Source organism: Cololabis saira, chromosome 13 (assembly GCF_033807715.1).
Source record: "Cololabis saira isolate AMF1-May2022 chromosome 13, fColSai1.1, whole genome shotgun sequence".
Taxonomy (NCBI): Eukaryota; Metazoa; Chordata; class Actinopteri; order Beloniformes; family Belonidae; genus Cololabis; species Cololabis saira.
Genome location: NC_084599.1, coordinates 37,885,362 through 37,895,641, shown reverse-complemented (window position 1 = coordinate 37,895,641; position 10,280 = coordinate 37,885,362). Strand labels below are relative to the sequence as shown.

General features: G+C 42.5%; 1 protein-coding gene across 1 annotated transcript in view; it reads right to left on the bottom strand.

The window, feature by feature from the left end:
- The window catches only part of zc3h3 (zinc finger CCCH-type containing 3), a 265,192-nt gene that overhangs the window by 125,948 nt on the left and 128,964 nt on the right, over positions 1–10,280 (bottom strand). The gene's annotated exons all lie outside the window — the stretch shown is intronic.

Below are 10,280 nucleotides of genomic sequence, written 5' to 3'. Positions count from 1 at the left end.
TTGGAACGCTTCATCTGACATTATTACTAGAAATCTTAAAGGAGCATGAGGCAGGATTGAGGCAGGATTTATGAAAAAAAATTCGTAAACGTTTTAAGGAGCCTCATGCTCCTTTAAAACGTATACGCATTTTTTTCATAAATCCGGCCTCAATCCTGCCTCATGCTCCTTTAACGCACAACGAGCACTGGAAATCTGCAAGAGAAAAAACAAACAGACACGAGAACAGGCAGAGATACAAGCAGCAACTGTCACAGGTCCCCGGGACCCAATCACAGCTAGGCTAGGCTACCGCGACTATTTAACCCCCAAAACTGCGGAGCAAACAAGCAGGTGTGTGTGTGTGTGTGTGTGTGTGTGTGTGTGTGTGTGTGTGTGTGTGTGTGTGTGTGTGTGTGTGTGTGTGTGTGTGTGTGTGTGTGTGTGTGACTATAGTACACTGTAACTATACTGGAGGAGAGAGGGCGCGAAGCATTCTTAAAGGAGCATAAGGCAGGATTTATGAAAAAAATTTGTATACATTTTACGTTTTCTAGTAATAATGTCAGATGAAGCGTTCCAAACCAAAAAGAATGAGCCCTCTAGTGTATCTCTCCGTTACCTTGAACAGGCTGTGTGCTGCAAAATGTGCTGCAATTCTGGGCCCGAATTTCCCGCGCTGTCCTGCGGATGTGACGTCACATGACGCTGCATGTGAGTTCTCGACGGCGCTCGACTTGGATACAGGAAGAAGACGAGCGCGGTGGATCCAAACTTCTGTTTGGGTAGACATGGATTCTTCCACAGCCGGCAAACGACCCAGCGCCACTCAAAGCCCACTAAAAAGTGCTACCAAGAAGAAAACGAAGCCTTTATCAGAGACAAGTCGCGAGTCGAAAAGAAATTACGAGCAAAAACGGGCAGGCACACGAGTAAACATTGGATACGCGTTTGAGTCATGGAGGCAGCTTCAACTTGAATTGGGACTGAAAACAGATGCTGACATGGCTCATTTCCTACTGACCAGGTAAGATAACATTGTAAGTCATATTTAGAGCTTGATTTCAAAATCACATGAGATTACCAAGGAGTCGGAGTGGCCTAACGTGCTAAGTAGCGTTAGCCGCAAAGAAGTAAGGAGTCCATGCGCTCTCCCGTGTCGGCTTCGCTGTTGACTGCAGGAACCCCGACGGTAATCGTGGCGCTAATGAGTCTCATTTCTTATTCTTGCTTCATGCTCCTTTAAAGTCCTTTTCAAAGCTTAAATGAATCCAATGTAATTCTGTTAAACACTTTGTAACATTGCTTAGAAAAATGATGTATAAATATAGTTTATGATCATTATTATTACATTGAATTGAGGAGGAATTCCTGCGTCCAGACAAGGTTTTTCTACAGACCATCAGAGCTTGTTCATCGCTCGTGTTTTCACAGTGATCTTGCCTGCAGGGTTCATTCGGGGGTCACAGCTAATTATGTCCAAGGACTTCCTGGTCGGTGCTGCTTGGTGCATCACTGGATCATCCTTTGCTCTTCGACCCGACATGATTTCCTGGAAGTAAAACCTCAGCTGATCTTAAACTGCTTCAGGTGTCGAGAGCCTTTTTATAGAAGTTACATTTGAGCTTTACAATATATGTTTCTGAGCATTTCCTCTGTCTTGTGTTTATTTTCATCGTTTGTTGAGTCAGAACAGAAAGGTGGGGACCGAGCTCCCGGATGACTCTCCTCACTTCAGCCGAATCAAGGAGGCTCCTTGATTCTCAAGTCTCTGCTCAACAGTGTTCACATCTGCTCTCTCCTCCCAAAGGCCAACGTGCATCCACATGCGTGTGCACGTACTCATGCTGTGTAAAAAATGGGCTTCATTTTTAGTCTGAACACACTCCTCGTCTCATCTCCACCAGAGGGGAATCTGTTACTGATAAGGTGCTTTCATTACGCTTTAAAGCTCCACTTGTTTTCCTTCTGAAATGATCCGTCTCATGCAGTAGGAAAACTGCTCATCCTCCTCTTTTTTGCCCTTTTTTTATGCACTTCACCGTCCTCAGACTCCTCCAGGCTATTTAGGGTCCCATCTGTGCGTGAAGCGCGTTTCACCATCTGCACCCGGCTGCCACGGCAATGGTGCGGACTGAGCATGCTCACTGGACACGAGGCTGCACCATCCCAAAATAACTAACAAAAAAAAAGCATCAAAGAAAAAGAGCAAAAGTTCTCCCCTGGTAGCTGTTAGGTGTTTTAAACCTGCGTTCTTGTTGATATGAGAAAGAAGACACTGAGTTAGAAATAAAGACAAACAACTTCTCTCAGTTACAGTTTTTTCTTATTTGAGATTCAAACTTACACACTGACCTTTTCTGTTCAGCAGAAAACCTCCCAGAAAAGAATGTGGATCATAGTTTTCTACTGACAAAAATGCAAATATTAGATAAATGATTACAATATAATTGGCTAAGCTAATGGAACCGAGGTTTAGACTTAGGCCTCCCTTGATTGGTCCCCATCACTCGGATCTCTTCGTCTTCTTTTGCTCCAAACGTTGTGGACTTGGTCTTGTACTTGGTCTTGTACTAAAGTAACCGCTGTTTGCTTGAGATAAGGGAAGTACTTCAAGTGATTAAGAGCTAAACTACATAAATGTGGGTGACATCTCCATATCATGCAGGTTTTTGCATAAAGTGTATTTGCAAAAGTATGAGCAAGGCCATTATTACACAAATGATGTCTGGGTCTTTTTAATCGATCTCCCAGTTCTCCTGCAAAGGCTAAAATAAATGTATTCTTAACACAGCCCTTATCTACTTTTTGTTTTCCTGTCCTCCTTGAAAACACTGATTTCTGGAACAGTTTTCCACGCTGAATTGGATGCTGTAGTGCACGAGGGATTTCTGCTGCTGATGTTGGCAAAGTCTAAAATCTAGAAAAGTTTGTTCCAGTGGGAGAAGCTGATTGAGTTGTCCAAGGATCAGGTAGAACCTCACACCTGGATCGTTTGAAGAGGATAAAACCCTTTCTGCCATCAATCATCGTTTTGGGGTCAGCAGTATTATATCTCCCACAAAGAAGAACATTTTTGGGACTTCAACACTTCTTGATATGCTTTTTAATCCTCTTCTCCTCCTTCATTTGTTCCCTTAAGGGGTCGCCACAGCGAATCATCCGTCTCCATCTCACACCGTCCTCTTCTTCATCCTCTTCTCTCCTCCTTCCATACATCCATACAGAGCTGTCTGGGAGATTTGCGAGGCCCTGTGCGAAATGGCCGGGGGGGGGGCGCTCGCTACGCTTTTTGGGTTTTTCGGGTCGGATCGGGTGTCTATATGCGCAATTTTAACTCTCCAATTACTAAAATACTGGATACCTTCCCTGCCTCATCATCATTTGGCTTGCCTCGACGCTTGAGACCCGGTCGGATCGGTGATTTTTGTAACAAATTTATCGAACAAGCCTTTCAGAGAGGCATTAAACTCTTCTATTTTCTTTATTTTTTTTCTATTTTCATTCCCTGATGGAAATTTCCTGAATCTGTCTCATTCTCTTGACATTGTGTGACAGTTTGTTCCAACTCCACCCGTCTGGATCAGAGCAGCTTGTGTCTGCGCTTGGTCTGATCAGTTGTATTTAACAACATACGATACGCACATCATTGCACATATATTTATTGATATGCACAGACTAGTACACATTTAGGTCTGTAATGGGACGTGACTGTTGATATTTATAAGGGAAAGAAGGAAAAAAAACGAGGAAAGAAAAACAAAAACGCCCATAGTGTGAGGCCCCGTGCGGTCGCACGGTTCGCACACCCCTTGCGGCGGCCCTGCATCCATATGTCCCTTTGGTCTTCATCCTTCATCCTTCTACTGATATGTCCCGTCTCTCTCCTCTGGACATGTCCGGCCTTTCTGACTGTCTCTCCAGAACATCTGACCTTTGCTGTCCCTCTGATATCCTCGTCCCTTATCCCATCCGTCCTCGTCAACATCTTAACCTCTGCTACTTCAGCGCTGCAGCCTCTAAACCAGACCACACTGCTGGTCTCACCACCGTCTTATTGACTGTTTCCTTTCATTCTTGCTCATACTGTTTTATCACATCGTCCTCGACGCTCTTCTCTGCCAGTTCCAACCTGCTTCTTCACCTCTTTTCTCCCCACTTTCCAAATATTCTTCGGTAAATCTGTCGGTGACATCACAGGGGCTTGTCCAGTTCTTCTCGTACAGTCTGACACTAAAAACTCACTCCTGGAGATTTAATCTCCTCCTGCTACGCTTCAAACTTTGGTTCTGATAAACGTCGGAAGTTTATTCTAATGTACATCTATTGATTTTTCCTTGATGATGCTTGTATAATAAATTCCCTTTCTTTGATTCGCACCATAAAGGGTTATCGGATAAGACGTTTTAAAAGTATGTATGTTTGCTGTATGGCGACCTGCGGGGTGAAACTGTGGAACAGCCTGAGCATGGAGCTAAAACAAAGTCAAATCATATCACAATTTTAAAAAAGATACAAAGAAACTTTTTTTTCAAAATACAGATGCGAATAAACATGTAGATATGTACATTTATTAATATATGTAGATATATAGATGTATATTATGGATATAGATATGTTATATGTAGGCATGTATAGAGATATATTGAGTTATATTATACGTACAGTATTTATATATCTATAGCTCTATTAATATATATTGATTTAAAGTTATATGTATATATGTCAATATATAGATTTATGGTTGTTTTTGTGTATATAATTGGGGGTAAATATATGAACCAGTATATTTAGCATATTTACTCTTATATAGTTAATCAAGTAAGTATTTTGTTATATCATTGCTGTCTATTGTTCTCTATTATATTGTCGTATTATTATGAAGTTATGATAATGTAATACTGTACATTACAATTACTTCAATTATTACATACATACATATTATCACAACTAAATGCTGGGCGTTTGTTTTGTTTTCTTTTTGTTTGCTTTGATTTGTTTTGTTTTTGACTATATTTATATATACATATAATTGAGTATTATATCACTTCTTTTTTTAACATCAGAATCAGAATCAGAAAGGGGGTTTATTGCCAAGTTTGTAAACACACACAAGGAATTTGTTGTGGTGACTGGTGCAATACAGTAAAAATAAAAATAAAAATATAAAAACAAACAAATATATGGAGATAAAATAAGAGATAGAATAAAATAAAATGTATAAACAGAAATAAACAGAATTGTACAATATGAGGATTAAAAATGTTCGAAATGAGCTGGGATAGGCTCCAGCAGACCCGCGTGACCCCGCAAGGGATAAAGCGGGTATAGATAATGGATGGATGGACGAAATAAAAATCTTCAAATTCAAAAGTTCCAACACTGATGTGTTTTGAGAAGAGAATCAGACGTTGGGTCCCGCCGACTGATCCCTTCCCATCACAGGAAGCGCTGGTTCAGCTGACGCTAAGAGCACGATTAATGAGCGTGCACGTCTGCAGAGCCCTCATCAGCCGTGTTAGAGGGTTTCCAGTTGCCCTTGATGGGATTTGAAACGTCTGTTACACTTATGCTACAACAACATGCTGCTTTGTGGGCTTTGAAGAGCCAACCTTGATCAGTTCCTGCTCTCCGAACCCACGTGACCTGAATACGAAACATCCTCCTGCATTAAGGTCCTTCCGCCTCATCTGTCTTGCAAACGGTGCCTGGCTGGATATTTGTCTTCGCGGCGGATGCGTTTGATCCTGCTGTCTAGCGAGTCTCGCTACGATCAGCTCGCGGAGTGACCTCTACACCGGTCAGGAGTGCTGAGCTTTGCTGTGCGCCGTGATGAGTTGGGCTCTTTATATACTCTGGGGCACCGGCTTCTGCAGGCGGAGCAGCCTTGAGTCGTAGCACGCGGCCTTGCAGCTCCGCCGAGCAGCCTCCCTCCGATCCAACACGCTCAGCAGATTCACCGTTCTGCTGAAAAAGTACCGACGGTGTACGTGAGCGTTTACATAGAGGGCGAGGGCTAGCGTTGCTCTACTGCTGGTTTGTTGAAACAAGATGACCTAATAAAACAAACGGACTGCTTCAAAGTCAACATGATGTTATGGTCCGGGATACGGTGACACCCCGGACACGTCCCACTGCAAAAGGAAGAAAAGTAGAGAAATTACAGAGGAAACATCTCAAAACATGAGCATTAAAAGGAAAATGACATTTTTTGGTGTTTGAAGTCGTCTGAAGTCAAAACCGACTTCAAAACAGAAAGATCTGAACATCACATCAGCATCACATCAGCATCATCATCACATCAGCATCACATCAGCATCACATCAGCATCACATCAGCGTCAGCATCACATCAGCATCAGATCAGCTTTCCATCAGCATCACATCAGGACCACATCACATCAGCATCGCATCAGCATCACATCAGCATCACATCAGCATCAAATCAGCATCACATCAGGACCACATCAGCACCACATCAGCACCACATCAGCATCACATCAGCATCACATCAGGACCACATCAGCACCACATCAGGACCACATCAGCATCACATAAGAATGATATCAGCATCACATCAGCATCACATCAGCATCACATCAGCATCGCATGGCTGGCGATGTGAGAACAACTGATGTTGGGCTCCTCAAAGTCTCAGTTTTTTCAAAAACCTGCTGATGAACCACCTGACCAACCTCACCCACCTCTTCAGTGAAGAAGACAAAAGCCTCATATGAAGCCAAAGTGCTGCGGCTCCACTTGGTCAAATGTGTTGGTTCAACGTCTCATTAAAAAAAGACCTGCAGCAGAATCTGGATGCAGAGTGGATCATCAGTCCTAGTTCCTGACTTCCACTGACGAGCACAGCGACAGACCAAGCTGTCCCTGGGTTTTCATTTCAATGATGAGGCACGTGGACCGTGCAAGGAACCGTGCAAGGAACAGACAACTCAGAACTAGATGCCTTGAAAATATAAAATATAAAAAGCAAAAGAGAAAAGAGGAGCCAATTAGCAGAAACAGGAGTCTTGAAGTAGGTAAGGAAACGGGAGTTACATGGAAAGAATCTAAAAGATCTAAAAGACGTGCTGCGTGTTTAATCAAGAGTCTTGATTAAAGATTCCCAAAACATCAGTAAGGATTAGTGATGTCAGAACCACTGGTAGGAACCATCTCCAAAGGTGTTATTTGATCCAGTGTGAAAAATAAAACGAACAAAAGAATGATGGTGTCACGGTTTGGTATTTCCTGTTTTATTTTGAAGCCCGTATCTTTGTGTTTGAGTTCTGGGTTTGACTTTCCTGTTTCCCATCGGCCCTGATTGTCTGCACCTGTGTCTCGTTAACCCTTGTGTATATCTATGGGGCTAGAACAGTCTCATAATTCACAAATGCACACGCCGATCCACAAATGCACAGGACTAAATTCACAAATGCACAGACCGATTCACAAATGCACAGAACAATTCACACATGCGTAGGACAATATACACAAATGTGTTTTTGATGCACACACAAATATAACCTGATTTACAAAAGTTTTTTTTGTCTGTGAGCTGCGCTGGATTTGCGTGTGACTTTTGAGATTGGCTGAAAACAAAGGAAGACATCTGATTGGTTGCAGATCCTTCAGTGTTAAAAAAAAACGTATTTGTGGATCGAGTCACGTCAGGGGAGTCTCAAAAGTCACGCGCAAATCCAGCGGTTATATTTGTTATATTTGTGTGTGCATCAAAAATACATTTGTGTATCTTGTCCTACGCACGTGTGAATCGGTCTGTGCATTTGTGAATCTTGTCCTGTGCATTTGTGGATCGACGTGTGCATTTGTGAATTATGAGACTGTTCTTGCTCCATATATATCTGGTCTTGTCTTTCCCTTGCTCCCCGCTGGTCTGTACTGTTTTCTCCCCCTGTGTTATCCACGTCAGGTTTTGGTAATTTTGATTCTTGTTCAGCGGCTTCAAATGCTAACCCAAAGAATAATGACAAAAATCTACCGGGTAGACAGTATCCCATCTACTCACACCATTCTGGGCTCTGATTACACATGATAAATTCCTATTCAGTGGACTGATAGCATTTGGCATTTGAAACGGGTGGACCCGCCGTGTTTCTGCGTGACCCGCGTCGTCCCCGGTGGCATCAAATGCCACCAGGCTTCACGGACCGTAAATCTCTCAAAAACAGGACGGTATTTCTCCTTTGGGTTCAAAGCTCACATAATTTTATTGTAAAGTAAATACGTCATTATCCCATCTTCATGAAGGCTCTGAAAGTGGTTCTTCTGTCACTTTCAATCAACCACTTGCACTAAAAGGGCGCATAAATATGTTAAAGCTTTCACGCACATCACCGTCCTGCTCTGCTTTTAATCGAGTCGTTTTTATCCAAAGTTCCTCTTCTCCCATGAGAGGAGAGGCTTTTATTGCCCGCACCTCTCCTCAAGAGTTACAGCTTTCACAGACATGTGCTCTTTCAATTACTAGGCGGCATTAGTGCTCGTAAAAGTGTCGTTAGCGTGCCCCTGCCAGCCTAATGCAGCGGCCTTCGTCAGGGCCCCCCGGGGCTCACGTCTCCAGAGTCGGGCGCTAACTCGCCGCGGCGGATGTGATCTTTAGATATCTGTGTGGCGGCCCCTGCGGGACCCCATCCACATCCATCACCACGCGCTTATACACTCCATCAGCCGGCCGGTGTTACATCTGCATAATTAAGCACCAGAAAGGTTAACCCTCTGTCGCTGGCCCCTTCACAAAGTCTCACGGAGGAGCTTTAATGATCAGTCAATGTGCGTGCGATGAGAGCCGAGCTGATATCTACGGAAGAGTATCAGGGCCATGCAGGAGAAAAAATATTTGAGAGGGGAAAAAAAATTTTATTGTGCACATCGAGCAAAATGTCGAGATTAATGTTGAAATACAATTTCGAGAAATAAGTCGAAATGTTGAGATTAATGTTGAAATACAATTTTGAGAAAAAAGTCGAAATGTTGAAATACAATTTCAAGAATAATCGACTTTATTCACAGAATTTCAACATTTTTCTCGAAATTGTACTTCAACGTTATTCTCGACATTTCAACTTTTTTCTCGAAGTGCATAGAAAAAAAAACTTTCTCCTCTAAAATATTATTTTTATTTTACTCCTGCCTGGCCCTAATACTCTTCCGTAGATATCTGATGTATGACATCATGACACCTTCCTTTTAAAAAAAAAAAAAAAAACTTTGTTTATTGATTTTTAATACACAAATTGACAAAGATAAAGTGCATGTAAAGACAGTCGGCTTGGCCATATTTCACATATTACAGTGACAATAACCTCACTTTTCAAGTCAAAATAGAAATAAATAAATAAATAAATTAAAGCTGCAAGCAGCGATGAACGGGCCCTCGCACTCATGGCCACCGCCCTCCATAAGCATATCAGAAACGACACCACCCACGACTTTTTATGTCAAACCACTCAAGAGTGATAGCAGAAAATAGGGTCAACCAATCAGAAGAAGGGGCGGGGCTAATTTTCACCAATTATGGTCAAGGACTCAATACCGAGTCCCATGACACCACCCACAACTCTTTATGTCAAACCATTCAAAAGTTATGGCAGAGAAAAGTATTCTAGGGGGCGCTGTTGAGCCGTTAGGCCACGCCCATTAATGCAAACCATGTAATATCAAATTTATCGCCAGGCCTGGCTTGCATGCAAAATTTGGTGACTTTTGGGAAACTATCAAATATGGACCAATCAGATGAAGGGGGGGCGTGTTTTTTGGCGTCTAGCATCGCCACAGTAACGCTTTTGAAAGAGAAAAGTAATGCACGTAGTCGCAGGATGGAGATGCATATTTTGATGTATAACACAGCTGGGTGCACGTTACAGTTCGGGCCATATTAACTGCCGAATAAATGGCATAAATTGCGCCAAAATTACACAATTAATTAAAAAATGGCCGACTTCCTGTTCGGTTTTGGCCATGGCTCCAAGAGACTTTTCTTTAAGTTGCGACATGATACAGGTGTGTACAGATTTTCGTGCATGTACGTCAAACCATATTGTGGGGCTTGAGGCACAAAGTTTTCAAGGGGGCGCTGTTGAGCCATTTTGCCACGCCCATTAATGAAGACCATGAAATATCAAATTTTTCGTCGGGCCTGGCTTGCGTGCAAAATTTGGTGACTTTTTGGGCAAGTTTAGGGGGCCAAAAAGGCCCTCCTTTCGTCAGAAGAAAGAAAGAAAGAAAGAAAGAAAGAAAGAAAGAAAGAAAGAAAGAAAGAAAGAAAGAAAGAAAGAAAGAAAG